The sequence below is a fragment of the Acartia tonsa genome, chromosome 6 (assembly GCF_053477335.1).
Source record: "Acartia tonsa isolate MP-2025a chromosome 6, ASM5347733v1, whole genome shotgun sequence".
Lineage (NCBI taxonomy): Eukaryota > Metazoa > Arthropoda > Copepoda > Calanoida > Acartiidae > Acartia > Acartia tonsa.
Window position 1 is genome coordinate 23,318,148 of NC_137265.1, and position 16,832 is coordinate 23,334,979.

General features: G+C 30.6%; 1 long non-coding RNA gene across 6 annotated transcripts; it reads right to left on the reverse strand.

Annotated features, from left to right (window-relative positions):
- Positions 1-629: 629 nt before the first annotated feature.
- On the reverse strand, positions 630-15,383 carry LOC145322152 (uncharacterized). Of its 6 annotated transcripts, none has more exons than XR_013880512.1 (15): positions 15,255-15,382; positions 14,692-14,759; positions 13,701-13,785; positions 13,175-13,256; positions 12,833-12,970; positions 11,834-12,019; positions 11,532-11,628; positions 11,068-11,197; positions 6,847-7,132; positions 5,039-5,108; positions 4,470-4,522; positions 3,319-3,392; positions 2,362-2,571; positions 1,866-2,000; positions 712-1,384 (listed from the first exon to the last, which is right to left on the reverse strand). It is a non-coding gene; the product is annotated as an uncharacterized LOC145322152 (long non-coding RNA). The 6 variants fall into 6 exon arrangements; XR_013880517.1 differs by having other exon boundaries at positions 714-1,384; positions 2,461-2,571; positions 15,255-15,383; XR_013880516.1 differs by having other exon boundaries at positions 715-1,384; positions 13,171-13,251; positions 15,255-15,383.
- Positions 15,384-16,832: the final 1,449 nt, after the last annotated feature.

Below are 16,832 nucleotides of genomic sequence, written 5' to 3' on the forward strand. Positions count from 1 at the left end.
CAAATGCTAAAAGCAGCCCTTTAATGTCAGCGGCTTTGGTACATGACTGCGGCAACATGCATAACATCCAAACAACTGTACACAACTAAATTTATTCTGAAAGTCTTAGCATTGTCTATTTTGGGTCAAGGTATTCTCCCTATCCTAGCTTTTATTGTTGCGCATCTGTTTAATCAATAAAAAATGTATTAAATGTACAACAAAAAATCGGCCGCATATCATTTGTTACAGGTTATCTTTATACTTTCTTTGGTGTACAGACGTACAAATACTGTACAGTAATGGGGTAGCTTCACTACTAAAAATAAGTTCACATAAGGAAAGAACATGCTAAAACTTACATAATCCTAATCTAATAAAACATAAAAAAAGTTTTCTGTCTGTCTGTATATGTATATAATAGATTTATAATTAATTGGATGTTGAATCAGATTTTCATGTACTCTTATACATTGAAACTCGAAGCTAGCTAAAATAATCCACCCACTTTACTCGTCATACCCTTCTACTGTGTGAACGAACTGACCAATTAATGAGTTCCATATTAGCAATGGTTCGTCCTTTTCCCCTAAACCGATTCTATGAATAACTTGTAGAGTAGCTTTACTGGGGAAAAATCCAACCCATACTTTAAATTATGTATTTATTCTAATGAAAATGAAAGACTATAAAATGTTATCAAAATTAGACAAATTTAAAACAATTTAATATAATATTTAAGTAAAAAAGCATGTATAAAGACCTATTTATTAAAATGGGGAAATAAGATCTATAAAACGAAGACCCTAAAAGGTAAAGTGAGAGACAATAACCCTTTTAATAGAATGGTCATAGTACAGCTAAAAAATTATTAGCAAAAATTGTCAGTATAAATTAACATTAGTAAAACAACACAAGAATCATAAAATTAGAGGTTTCGTGATAAACAAACTAAATTAAAAGAATGAAAATTTGTAAAATTAAAGATGATATTGAAAAAACATTACTAGAAAAACTAATTTGAAACCAATAGTTTAATGTATTCTTGATGTAAAATAAAATAAAATGTGATCTTGCTAATTTATGAAATAATTATTGTAATTTAGTTGAGATATGCGCACACTTTTAAATGCAAAATCTTAATAATCAGGTCGCCAATTTCCCTAAAACATGAAAATTAACACAAAAATAAAAGTCATCCCTTTTGTCTCTCTTTTTCCTAAGGCTTCAGGGCCTATAAAAGTAAACCTGGGAAAGAGAAACAGGCAGTCGTGATACGGAATTACTATATTACACATACTCTTTAAAAAAATTCTAAAATTTAAGGGAAGACTCCCTTCTCTTTCTTTGGAATTTTCTTGAGGGTCTTGGCGGCTCACACTTAGGATTTTCATTTAAAACACACCTAAAAAATAAAAAGTTTTGTTAGATAAATTCATAAATACTTTGTTAAATAAATTGTAGAATATCATTTTATGTTGGTCAATTGAGATAAATTTAAGGATAAGGCCTTCTCAGGGCCTAAAAGCTTAGGCATCCGGACGGATAGTTATCTCCAAGTTTTGTTCTGAAGAGAACTCCTATAGCGTGGTGTGACCACACCATTAAATTGCAAGTTACTACGGGACTAAATAGGAATAACAAAGGGAAAGCACGGTGGTGGCAGCGCCACTACGGTTGATGATAGCTCATTATCTGACGGCCGATACTAACAAACCGGATCTTCCCTCGAGCTTCTGAAGTCCAAAAAGGTTGGAGATCATTATCTATTCGGACAATTTAACATTTTCGAATTAGAACTCTGAATAAGTTCAAGTCTTAAAGGTAGTTTTATTTTGCTAATACTCTGGAAGATCGGTTCGGTGCTGGCCTAGTGATTTACCTACCTGACAAAGGTACCTAACAAGGAATTTCACGCCTCACGGGGATACAGGCAGCAGAACAGGAATGTTGTAGTCATGTTCGCATGACTCTGGTAATCACAACAGATACTTCCAGTTTAAGTTGGTAAAGTCAGATACCTAGGAATAAAAAATTCTCAGATTAAATAGCAATACAAAGTTATCAGTAATATTTTGATATCATTTTCGGATTAGGGCTATTAAGAAAAAGATTATCTCTTAAAGCGAACTTGGATTTAGGATCGGTGTAATATAATTCCGCCATTCTAAGGTTAGATATACTCGCCGAACAGAGATTAATGCGTCACTGATCTGGAAAGGAGACATTGGTGAGAGATTGTAGTTCTGTGATAAAGGATTACATTTGTCCCTAGAACCCGGAGGTGACCCATAAAATTGGTTCCGTTACCGGATAAACCCAGGTAAGATTTAACTTTTTCCTTTTAGGAGGGAGAGGGCAAGGCCACTAAATAAGTCTTACCAGTAAAGCATCCATAAAAGCACAGCTCTTCATTGACAAACAATCATTCCATGTGTAGTGCAGCAGAGCATAGGCCACGCACAATGGTGCTCCATTTACCTTTGATTTAGGCCTCATTCCATGTGTAGTACAGCAATGCATAGGCCACGTACAATGGTGCTCCATTTATCTTTGATTTAGGCCTCATTCCATGTGTAGTACAGCAATAACCTAAAATGGATGATATTATTATTGATCAATTAGAAGATGAAATATTAAATCCTCCACCTTATAATCCAGAATATGAACCTGGATTAAATAATGCAGTAAATCATTATCTAAGACTGGAGGAAATACCTAGTGTTCATGTTAGGCCTGAGATTCACTCAGCAACAGCAATGCTTGTCTTAGGCAATAGGCGACAAAATCGCATATTAAATAGGCCTCAAATACATTTACAAGACATTCCTCCCATACATGAACATGAGCCAAATATTCAAGTAATAAAACAAGAAAATAATGGAAATAAACCCCAAAATAAAAAAGTAGTTAAACCAACTTCAGATTTTTCGGGTTATGAGTCAGAATCTAGCTATTATAGTGAGGATTTTGACAGACAAAAAAGTAAAAAACATTCTAAAAAAAGGCCTGACAGAATGTATGATCCACTTAACCCACATGGCAATGAGGACCAAAGACGCCATGAACAACATCATGATAGACATGAAAATCGTTATAAACACGATAAAGACAAAACTAAGTCAAGTAAAGAAAGACAAAATAAAAGAGACAATAGTGACAAAGAAGACAGGCATAAAGACAGACAGAATTTCTCTATGCCAAGGAGAATGAATAGACGTAGTAACAGTAGTGGTCCTAGCTCTAGTTCTAGCTCTTCAGACACAGAGTCAGATAGAAGAACTCCAAGGACAAATAGAGATAATAGACATAGAGAGACATCTCAAGACAATAACTTACTTGGAAATATGTTCTCCCTATCACAAATACACGTCCTCCAGAAGCTGTTACAGGCAAACACATCTACCACTGATCTAAATACAGCAAAAATAATTAATCTCATACCAAATAATTTAGTGTGGGGCAGTTGTCAACACGAACGTATTCACAGACAAGTCAAAATATTGGGTAAAATCCCACCCCAATATGGAGAAAAAACTAACAATTACACTTTTTTTAGCACTTTTAAATATTTGGAGGAATATGAGATCCCCTTTACTCATAGTTCCTACAACAATATTCTCATTCACTATTTTAATGAAGAATCAAGAAAAAAATTAGATATTTTAGAAATAGACCCAAATACCCTCAGTGCACAGGATTTTGTAAAATCGATCCTAACTACCATAGGTGCAGAATTACTCCACCCGTCAGACTATGAAAAACAATTCTACACTTACAGATTCACTTTAGAAGACCAAGACAAACCAAATAGAATAATAATATATTTGGCAGCCATGTTGCAAAAAACAGGCAATAGTCATGAAAATCAAATGGCTAAACTTAGGGAGAAAATATGTACCTATTTGGTACCACCATTATTGCAATCTGCATTTTTGACATCCACTAATGTTCCTTACATTACTAAAGAGACAATCTTAAGCTGGTTTAGCAATAACAGAAGCTTTTATAACTCAGCCATTGAGAGAAAAAGAAAATTAGACAGACAAAAAAATGCAAATGTAAACCAAGTAGAAAAGGAAAAAACTTGTGAGCATTGCCAAAAGCCTCACTATTCTAGATACTGTTTAAAACATCCAGATGAAGCAGTTAAAAAAGCAAATATGGAATGGTGGTATAAAAAGAATAAAGAAAAAGCTAACAGTATAGTTTGTTTATTGTGTAATTCTGACACCCATGGTAGTGGGGAGTGTTTCACTTTCCCTAATGTCAATCCCTCCAAAGACCAATGCCCACGCTGCTTAAATTATGGTGTATCAAGATTATACCATCCATTGTCGGCGTGCAAATTCCCGCCAACAATGGAAAAAAACTAGTAGGGCAGCCGAGTATTTCTCAAGAAAGCAAAAACATACAATTACAGATAAAAATACCACAAGTTACGGATTCTTGGGACATACCCGGCACCCCTATTCTAGGGAAAAAATCACCTCAGAATCAATCTGGTCCCAAAATCAACATTTCTTTGTCCATTCAGATAAACCTGAAAAATTCGGATATTGATTATCAAAATGAAAATATAAAAATTAAGAATGTTGAAGTACTAGAATGTTCGACTACCCAAAATAGTGTCAATAATAATACCCAAAATAGTGTAAATAGTAATAATACTAATAAGCTAATAGAAAATATATTAATGGAAAGTCAAACATCTAATACCTCAACATTAAACTGTTCGTCTATAGACAATGATTTAAAAATAATAGAAAACTCTGTTGTTAATAATCCAATAGATAAAATTAATCCGCCAATAATTACCAATATAAAAGAAAATGTGTCTAACACAAAATTGGATAAATCCCCTAATTACGCGACGGATCAAAAAATAAGTCAAAAAATTGAAAAATTATCTAGCAATAAAATTTCTGTTAATTTGTCTCAACAATTGCTATGCCCAGAGGTACAAATAGACAAAGTCGATTTAGAAAATAGTTTGGGGCAAAAAGAGGAAATAGACGAACAGATAAACATCAGTAAAATAAAAAGCAAAGAAAATTACCCTAAGGATTTAGATGAGCAGAAAATTGACTACTGCAAAACTGTTCAGTCCTCTTACAACACTGACATATCTGAAAATAATAGAATTAAAGAAAAATCAGATTTTAAAAGTGCATTGTGCATAAAAAATGGGGCCAGAAACACAAAGGCTTTATCATGGCTCCAATATCTTGAAGACTTTCCTTCTCAAAATAAATTCATGACAATCATGTTAGTTCTACTAACAAGTATGGTGATTGGTAGTACTCTTGCTTCATTTGGCTTATTATCTTTTATCACTGCATACATTAGTATGTCAAATGAGAGATTATTACTCATTGCCATGACTGAACGCGGAACCAACAGGATTGATATGAATAAGCATGAAACAAAGCCGGAGTCTAAGCCAATTAAATCGAGCAACCGTTTAATTAAAACCCTAAATAAATTAATTAATGTTTTAAATTATATTAGGGTTTATCTAGCTAAAAAGATAAGGTATAAAATAGCCATTATCCAAACGTTTTAAGAATCTCCAGATCCCATTCTTAGAACTATACAATGAGACACAGAGTTTCATTAGTAAATTTATAGTATAAATGTATAAAGAGCATATTATTTGATTTCCAATTGCATAGACCTAGAGCGTTGCAGACGAAAAATAATTTCATTAAATTTTTTTTTTTTTTTTCTAAGTTTAGCTGTTTAATGCTTTTTACTGCTTTTAGAAAAAAAGGGACAATTTTAGTGAAAAATTGTCATTTCTATCTAAACTTATGTGAAGTATCTAAAACTGCCATTATACTCATAATCATCTTTTCTGATTTACAATACTGCATTTTTAAACCTAGTTATTTGAGATAAGACATTTTTCCAAATGATATGAATACTTTGTGGAAAATCAAAATTATCAAGTTTTTAGTGACATCTAGCGACAAATGTAGAACTAATATATTGCAGATGTTCCCAAATTTAATTTTTGCCTGTATTTACGTTGTTTTCGATTATTTTTCCATAAATGGTTGAGATCTTTCTTGTGGGGGTGGCAAATTAACTATGTCCTTATTTCAAGTATTGGGTTATTTTCAGTTTCAAGAGATCAATAGATAATTTTCAAAATAATTTTTAACAAATGAACAGTATTTAAACTATGCAAAAACGAAATTAACTAGGCAAAATGCAGAAATCATTATAGCTAAAACATAGATGTCCAAGTAAAGGGGTAATGGTGTATTTGTCCCTTACACCCCTCAAGTTTTTTAAAATACCTTACATTACTCCCCTTGAACATATAGAAATCCTCATTTTACCCCCATGCTAAGTAAAAAGCTTGGGCGTCCTTGAGTTAACATTAGTTTGCAATTTGCTCTTGGTTCTTTTGCCAGCACCCGGCTGTATTTACATTTTTGAATGATTCAGCTTATTTCAAAGACCCAACCAAAAGTCGTGTAAAAGGTCTTTGAGAAGGGGTGGTTGTTACATATACTATTTATTGCTCTATATACATTACTTTAATGCTTTATTTATAAAAGGCAAGAAAAAATAATAAAAAGTTTGAACAAGAATAGACATCATTATAACTATAAAGTAGGGCAATTATGTGTGCTTAATAAAATGAACAAATTCAGCAGAAAATTAAAAAATAATTACAGACGACAATTCTAGTTTTAGAGCAGATATGCTCTCTAGTATTTATCAAGTACAGACATATCTAGTTATGTAGCAAGCTGCAACATACAATCAAAATTATAAAATAACTCCCCACAAAACTGCAGAAAACATATAACCTAGAGATAAATTTTTCTTGCTTAAAAAACAATAAATTCCTACCTGCCTATACCTCCATTAGTATCCTCAAGCCCTTCACTCTTTTTGGAAATATGTGGCTGGCTAAGCTCGAGCACCACTCCCCATCTCCAAGCCAAAACAGGTTCCTTAACTTCGGAGATACATTTCTTTCAGTCAGCAGGGTAAAAGATACAAATCTGCAGACAAAAACCGGTAAAATCTGCGGAGGTCCCAAGGGAGGAATTTCACAAATAACCAATTTCAGTTCTACTGTTTCTTCAACAAAAACTCGATCCTCCAACCACAGGATATTGAACAGGCATGATACCTAAAAATAAAATACAAGAATTAGTAACAAATAAATAAATAAGCTATTAAATTTTTGTAATAATCAGAAAACACCACACAATAATAAATTAGAATGACACAGTACTTTTGAAATAATAATTGGCAAAAACTTACTAACAGAAATGTGTCATCCAAAATTACAAGACCTTATTAAATAAGCATGAACTTAATCCCAAAAGAAGTAAAAATTTCCATAAGAAAAGTCTAACTAAATCCAATTTCCATAAATTATGTGTTTATGTAGCAAAATAGTCCAACAAATTTATCATCCATTGTCTTATCCCTTTAGATCCTTGTATAATTAAATCCAATTTTCATTAATTATGAGTTAATGTGCCTTAAACTTCCAACAAAATATCGTCCATTGTCTTATCCCTTAAGATCCCTGAAAATAAGCCTAATTTTAGCTAATAATTTTTATGAAAATGAATTTATAAATTCTGAGGTTTATGACCTAGTTCTGAACACATGTGTTGATTTTTAGACATGTGTGTTAAAAATCGCTCCTAAACATACATTTAATTCAACTTTTTACAAACTTTTAAATACATTAAATTGATTATCTTGAATTTTCAATTACAAATTATACAACTTTATAAGACTGAACTGATTAGGCTCTCTATCTGGTATAAGTTTGATTTAAGTTTCACTTTAGACTTAAAGATTTTATCTTTTTTTTTAGGCTTTACAATTTTTAAGGTAAACCACAGTTTTTCCATTACAAAATAATTTTAATAAGTCATACATGATAAATTACCACCTGATACCTCTAAAACCAATGCTTATTTCTCCATTTTTAACTAAACATTTAAACAATTTTGATACATCCCAATCACTAATTAATAATTTTCCTATTCTTAATCAAAAAAGGCTAAATTAATCCGGGATAAAGGAATAAACAGAATCTTTAATGATTTTTAAATATTTTTAGAATAAACAATCAGAGTGTGCATTTCCTAAAGACGAGAAGTTATTAGCCGCGGCTGTAAAGTCCCGCAAATACAGCGTCACCGCTCAGGGTGGTTCTACCACCTGTATTTGTCAGGGCATTCCCGCCTATCCCAGCCACGCTCAGGTGGACAATTGAGAGGATTGACAATGGCTGATAATTTTTCAGGAAGGACAGCTCCAATTGAAGGGGAAAATAATTATATTGGGCAATATGAAACCTATCCCGAGGGACAATACCAATCTGTCCTAACCAAAGCCTTAAGGAAGCTGATGTTATCAGCTGAACACATAGATTTCCCATCCAGAGAACTAATGCAATTGGTTGAGAGGAATTTGACCGTTTATACCCCAAAATACAGACGTCCAATTACCCCATCTGAAATGATAACTTTGTGTCCTAATCAATGTAGTCGATGTTAAGAGATAGCATTGTGGCAAGCTAAAATGATTAACTATTAACAACCTTTCGTTCTTCTATAAGCTAATTAAAATATTGTTCATACTTTTTACAGCACTAAGCATCTATGGCATTGTAAAAGGTTTTAAGAACCTAAATATGAGTTTAAGCTTTTCCCTAAGAATATTCTTATAGGGGCGCAGCCAATAGTTGTATCATTGTGTAAAGAATAGGGCCTTTATGCTTTGAAACATGTATTTCTTAGGATGTGTAGATAAAATGGCGAGTTTTTTTGTATATTTTTGGCCTAAACAAAGAATATTTCTAAATGCAGTTTATTTTTTGAAATTAGTTGTTTATGGAAAGTAAATTGAAATTTTATAGTAAAATTTGAAAAACTTTATATGTTAAAAACTTTTCTGAGGGTTCTAATATTATTAAACTGATAGATAGTAAATTAAGGAAATGCTTTGCTCCGAAATAATATAATTAAAATTTTTGTGTAAATGCATAAATATAGTGTTGAAAAAAGTTGACACATGTCAAGATAGAAAACAGACCTCATCAAAATTATTTTAGTTTTTAATTTTTGAAAGTACAACTTCCAATATTTAAACACACACACGCAAGCCTAAGATAAATTAATAACAATTTCTAAGATTTAGGACAACTTAATCTTAAATTACTTTCTAACACTTCTTGAAAGCAGTTTTTAAATCGATTTGCCTTAAAAATAAATTTTTTTTCTTATTCTCTTTAAAATAGGAAGATAAAAACGCCGAATAATTTTTCTGTCAATTTTTGGCAAAATAATAGACAATTATTGGAAAAATTCGTTTTCGTGCGCATAAAAACAATCAAAATTTTTGCGTAATAGAATAGGTTTTAAGCTATTTTTGTAATTTTTTTATTTCTTAGCATATCCTCAGTGTTTATGGTACGATTTCCAGATTTTTTTTGTTGCAAAATAAAATTTCCTGTTGTTTAAAGAAAACAGACATGACGATCAGACTTCCTTTTTGCAGGTTTTTGGCTATTTCTATATTTTTTACATTTTCCCCCATATTTTTGGTATTTTTGGACCAGTCTTAAAACTCTTTAAGAATATCATGATCAAAATAATTCTTCCCATAGTTATGAGCATCCTTTATGTAAGTTACTTGGACCGACAACATTATATAAATAAAAACAAGTTTTAGTGTTTATTTTACCCAATAAATCAATTAATAAATACACTACAAATCTACTTGTAAATATTACCATCAATGACCTTTTTGTGTTTCGCTATTTATAGATGTTGTCATCCTTGTTTTGCTACATTTAAAATATTTACTTCACTTATAAATCTTCTTTCTTGTAAATTTATACATAAAAAGTTACAATTGCTAAGCCATAAAATTTTAAACTTTTAAAATGAACAAAAAAAATATAAGGTCATTTAAAAACAAATGGGAAACTACACATATATGTTTTAAAGCAGAAATTTTACACACCACAACTCAACTGTTTCCCAAGCCACCTAGGCGGAACACACACGCAGGCTATATAGCTCTAAAATACATTATTCAACATCTAATAATAGGCACACACACACACAGCCTAGTTAGCTGTAGAGTACACTTTGCTAGGCCACTAAACTACACGCACAACCAGTGCCACCTAGGCACACATACACACACAGCCTAGTTAGCTGTAGAGTACACTCTACCAGACTAAACAGCGACAAACACACATCTACCCACTTAGCTGAGAAAAAAGTACAATGAGAAAGCAGAAATCAGCTGCCTATTTTTCTTCTAACCAAATCGGTTACACACATACACTAGCCTGGATAGCTAGAAAGCTAACAGCTGAAATAAAACACAATTATTAAAATAAAACAAATAAAATCAACATAAATAAACTAAAACTTTACTTATCAATATTTTTTTTACACACACCTTGATTTTTCACCTTACACGACACTCCTTAATAAAAACAAAACACCAAAGCTATCAGTATAAAACAAAAAAGCGATATTAATTATTTCTCTCTTTCTGTCGACCCTTCTCTTTATCACTTTCTTTCACTCTTGTCTTAAATCTATAAGTCAAAAGGCCAATGTCTCTTATGTCAATTATTCTATAGAAAGACAGAAAATAATGCCTTATATGTTTTATACAGAATGATATTAACAAAATAAATTTAAGTTTTTAAAATATAAACCACCCTCCCAACTCCCAACAAAATGAACTGAAAAATAAAGCAACTAATAAAAATCACTCTCAAATTTATCTCTAACTTATATTAAAACCCCTCCAATTGAGCAAAATTTTTTTTTGCAAAGGGGGAGAAGTTATTTTGCTAAGCAAATAACTATCTAATTATAAAAATATCAGTCACATATTCTGCTTACATTAAACAAAACCTAATCTTTTGCTTCACCTAAAATAAGAATAAGCATGCATGTATCTTATCCCCCAAAAAAATAATTAAGGGGTCTTCTTTTAGCTTCACAATCCTATAAAAAGGGATGGGAGCACCATAGGCCCTAAAGGACCAAAATAGAAGCAAAAAGGAACACTTACCTAGAAAATCAGTGTACAGGCTACTCCGTCTGCAATCAAATATAGGGCGGACATTCACCAGTTACTTGATCAGCAATGCAATGTTGGAACCACAGTTGTTGTATTAAAACTGGGAGCCGAGAAGATATGACTGAAAAAACAGAAAAAAAATAAATATTAAATCAAGCTAAAAAATATTCTACAAAATATAAACTGTAGTAGATAGGATTTTTCGAAAAAGAAAAGCACACAGAAAATAAGCCAAAAGACATTCACACTTAAAAAATTACATCTAAAAACCTTAGGATTTAATTATCTGCACTACACTCTTGTTCTACTCTTGTTCAGAATACTTTTTTTCTCATCATAAAATCCATTATAAATATAAACCAATTTTTTTATGAAAACTTATACAGCTCATAAATTACGAATAAATAAAATATTTTAAATTAATCTAAATTGAGTCTAAATGATAATATCATTACCTCATAACTGCTATCTTAAGTAAATTTTGTACACCAACAACAAAGCCCAATAAGTGAGAAAACGGCAGAACAAATAGCTAAACAGCTACATGATAATCTAAAACAAAGAAAAAATAATTGTAAAATGAGACAATAATGAATAAGACAATAGTAAAAAACCAAAAAACTTTGTAATTAAAACACCATTATTTTAAAATTAACAACAAGAAAAAATTATTAGTTGTTTTGAAGAAACACAATCTCTTATCCAATATTAAATATGAGTTCGATACTTAAAAATTCATCAAAGAATTATAACTTACCAAATAAAATAACAAAACCAAATTAGAAAGGATCTCCTACATCGTCATCCCACAAATAGCGGCAAACACCACGTTTCTTGGAACCTTGTTCCAGGACAGGAACATTCTGCTCCATGTAGGTTGTCTTGGCGGATAAATAGCGGCCCAAACAAACCCCAAAAAATCTCATCTTCATTCTCAAAACAACTGAAAAATAAGAACAATTAAAAAATATTAAAATAGCTATACAATTTTAGAAAAATCAATCTTTTAAGTATCGGTCTAATACTCCATATATCTATTGTATAATTAAAAAAGCTATAATTTAAAAGTGAAAGAGGATGTTGCTCTTATGATGTAAAAAACTTGGCAAGGTGTCTAATCACGTTGTCGTCGGTGTGCAGTGCATAAATCTAAAAAACGTTTTATTCTTTGCTCAATAATCTTTAAAAATTATTGGAAGAAAAAACAGCTTTTTGGACCACAACACTACCACACCACCTCCTAAATTAAATCAAGATATCCATGTTTTTAAAAAATGTAAAGCTAAGATAGATACACACTCTACTACTTTAATTGGAACAATAATAATATTTAATAATTTTATTTCAGGTTTCTAACTCTTTTATTATAGGATAACACCAGAAAAAACAGCTAGTAATCATCAATTTCCTAGGATCCGAAAATGGAGAACCATATCAGTCTCATACTTGAGACAAAAAACCAACGAATGACTGTTAAAAACTAAACTACTAAAGACTTCAAATATTTTGAAATGGTCCATTTTTATCTCTTCCTAACAAAAATACTCAAAAAAGAAGACGGCAATTAAAAGTTTCGATATCTTCAATCAACCTTTTTCTCCCCTGTAAAGAATATTAAAAAACTTTCCTTTTTTCAACTATCAGAGAAATAGGGATAGGAAACTCAACAGAGAGCTGAAAAATTTAGGTGAAAAACACTCAAATAATATATATTTCCCATTCATAATTTACCCATTACATGCAATGATATACTTACTTTGTATGTGTACCACAACCCACTAGTTGGAGATGTAGCAGTGCGGCAGGTGTCCCAGAATAAACAGCTGACAGTGGAACAGTCAGGGAAGCTTTTCATACTCGTTTATTCAGGTGGAATACAGCGGTTCTAAACAACCTAAAATAAAATAACAAAATTAGGTTGTTATAAATGAACTACAAATAAAACAATAAAGTATAATACATAAATAAAATACTAAAGCTTGCATTGCTTTGTTAATTTCTTTTTAAAGTCTTTTTTCGATTTAGGGCTTTTCAGAATAGTACATTTCATTAAAACAATCCAATGGTTCATTAGTCAAAGAATAAAAAAATTACTTACATAATTAGGTGATATTTGGATAGGCCGCAATCTACACTATAACTTTGATTCCAAATTTCATTAGGTAGCCAACCAATCTTTTCTTAAAAGAAACAAAATAAGTTGTTGAAAACTACTAAAATTGGAAATAAAAAAGTTCAAATTGTTTTTATAAATGCTTTGAATTGATTTAAAATGCGTATTCTGTACTAAAAAATAACAATTTTCTTTAAGTTTTTATGTAGACTGTCTTCCCTTGCTTTTAGTAAGGTGGCCGGCGGGCGACGTTAGACTGATACAACGAATATAGAGATTTGAACCTTTTGCGCGTCATAGGTTAATCACATATATAGATTGGATAATATTTTTCTCATTTTTATTTTTTACAAAATTAAATATTCTTTGATAAAAATGAATTTGAAAATAAAAATGGCTTTTACATTAAACAATTACATTTTAGTATAAATTTAGGTTTTGTAAGTAATTAACATTATTTCCGACACTTAATTTTTGCTCTGTGGTGAAGAAATAGGTTGCGTGACTTTACCTTGACATATTTTAAATTATTAAACTTTAGTCTTGTTAGGGAAGCCTTCTCTCAGTCTTCGTGGGGTGATTTGACTGGATTCCTCCTAAATATAAAACAGTATGGCTACCAGGGAAACTTATACTTGTATTAATAATAAAAGAATTAAGACTCTATGACAATCTCTCAATATTTAATGCCTATTTTGGGAACTTTCTGATGACTCATAACATCAAGAGATTGAAACTAATAAGTGAGAACAAAACTGGGAATATGATATTGCTTGAAATTTATGCGATAGCAACTAACTTTAGGGTCTTTTTGACTGTATAGTCGGGTTTTTAGCTATTTTTTTTTATAAAAGGACTTTTTAAGAGTTTATTATTTACATCTGAAAGGATCTAAGTAATTTTTACAAAATTAGAACCGACTATGAGATAAATGTAAAATACTTCATATACCTACTAGCGGTTACGCCCTTAGAAGCCTCTAGGGGCAATTAATGTGTGAGGTCTTTTCACCCATAATAGTTTACAACCTTCCATAGACATATAAGAAGCCTTCATTGTAAAGGTGAACCATATCGGTTCAGCGGTTAGCGAGATCTTTCGCTACAGACAAAAAAGGCTTACTACTTTATAAAATAGGATAAAATCAATAAAATATGTAGCTTTTGCTAACGCGTAAAAAGAACTATAACAGTTTAAATAAAACTACTCTATAACTAGCTAGATATGGAAATAAAATAAAATAACAAAAGTAATTGTTGGGAAAATATTTGGCCCATAACAAATAAACTGAAACAACCCAGCTGCTCTTTAAAACAATTTCCCAAGAAGTTGATGTGGACCTTATATTTTTTTCAACACACATAATGTTATATAATGTACAACTAGTAGAAAGGAGATGAATATGACGAGGCTATCATATTTGTCCACTTGACATTAGTTCAATATAGTAAAACTAGTGTTTTAAAGGTCAAAAATAAAAAAGTTACAAATTTGATACTTACCAAAAATTGAGAGCCCAAACTACGACTACAATCAAGAACAAAAAACAGCCAAACTACTGCAAAAGGGCCTGAAAAAATAATTCAATTTTTAGATCTAATCAAAAAAGAATAAATTCAATTTTTAAAACACATAAAATTCAATCATTGATAAATAATTATGTTCAGGTCATAATGCAGGAATATGATTGAATTTTATGGAAAACAACATTTTAAAAATATTGTTTCTTTAAAAAATACATATAAAATTTAGTCTAAAAAACATCTGTTTAGTGAGAGATAAAGGAAGGACTAAATATTATATAATAAAAACGTAGCATAAGATTAATGACCTTAAAAAACGAACTTTCGAATAAAACAGTAATAAAATGACCAAATTTGAATAAAAGATAATTGTTTAATGTAATGTCTTTCTATTTTTTAACTCTTCCCAATAGAAATGGATTAATAAATAAGTGATAAAAAATATAAAGACAAATTATGTAATAATAGTTTAAATTGCTAAATAGTCAACGCATAAAGAAATTAAATTTTAGCCTTAAGAAACAAAACAAAAATTAGTTTACCAGTAATGGTGTACTTATTTCTTCATTAATCAACGCATTTTTGTTTCAACATTTTTACCAACCAAAGCCGAGTACACCCAATTTTATCAGCTTGGTTCAACATGATAATCTAAACAATATGTTACAATTGATTTTTAACTTATATAATGCATATTATAACATGTACATATATAAATTTAATCACGAAGGCTTTTATAAAACTTTTTACCGAGATTTTAAGGGAAAACTAATATTTATCACCAAAAAAAAAATTAGCCGTTTAGAAAATTATATATTTTTATCATATTTTTCACTGAATAGAGCCTAAAAAGGCAATTTTTAGCTTAATTCTTCCCTTTTTAAAATGAAAAATTTCCAGCGTCTAGCTACCATAACAAAATTAGACGCCATTTAATGCGTCATATAAATAGAGTGTTCAAAACTTAACGCGGCATTCATTACATCCGTGCGCTTACCAAGGTAGGTAAGACGACCTTAATGTTTTGGTATAAGTTTTAAAGGGCCTTCTACTTTTTAACATAGTATATAAAAGAATTATTTGAAACATAACTTAAAATCATGTTTTAAAAACCTAATATTATATTAAAAGTACGTCCGTGTAAAAAACAACAAAAAAATCATTAAAATAATAAACGAAAGATATCCTATGATTTAAAACACCTCAAAAAACAAGGCTGTATGAAACACGGGTCATCTTTAGCCTCCTGAAACGTGTTATAATCGAGCTTTTCTTTTTGAGGGGGGTACATGGTTCGTCCTTTTCCCCTAAACCGATTCTATGAATAACTTGTAGAGTAGCTTTACTGGGGAAAAATCCAACCCATACTTTAAATTATGTATTTATTCTAATGAAAATGAAAGACTATAAAATGTTATCAAAATTAGACAAATTTAAAACAATTTAATATAATATTTAAGTAAAAAAGCATGTATAAAGACCTATTTATTAAAATGGGGAAATAAGATCTATAAAACGAAGACCCTAAAAGGTAAAGTGAGAGACAATAACCCTTTTAATAGAATGGTCATAGTACAGCTAAAAAATTATTAGCAAAAATTGTCAGTATAAATTAACATTAGTAAAACAACACAAGAATCATAAAATTAGAGGTTTCGTGATAAACAAACTAAATTAAAAGAATGAAAATTTGTAAAATTAAAGATGATATTGAAAAAACATTACTAGAAAAACTAATTTGAAACCAATAGTTTAATGTATTCTTGATGTAAAATAAAATAAAATGTGATCTTGCTAATTTATGAAATAATTATTGTAATTTAGTTGAGATATGCGCACACTTTTAAATGCAAAATCTTAATAATCAGGTCGCCAATTTCCCTAAAACATGAAAATTAACACAAAAATAAAAGTCATCCCTTTTGTCTCTCTTTTTCCTAAGGCTTCAGGGCCTATAAAAGTAAACCTGGGAAAGAGAAACAGGCAGTCGTGATACGGAATTACTATATTACACATACTCTTTAAAAAAATTCTAAAATTTAAGGGAAGACTCCCTTCTCTTTCTTTGGAATTTTCTTGAGGGTCTTGGCGGCTCACACTTAGGATTTTCATTTAAAACA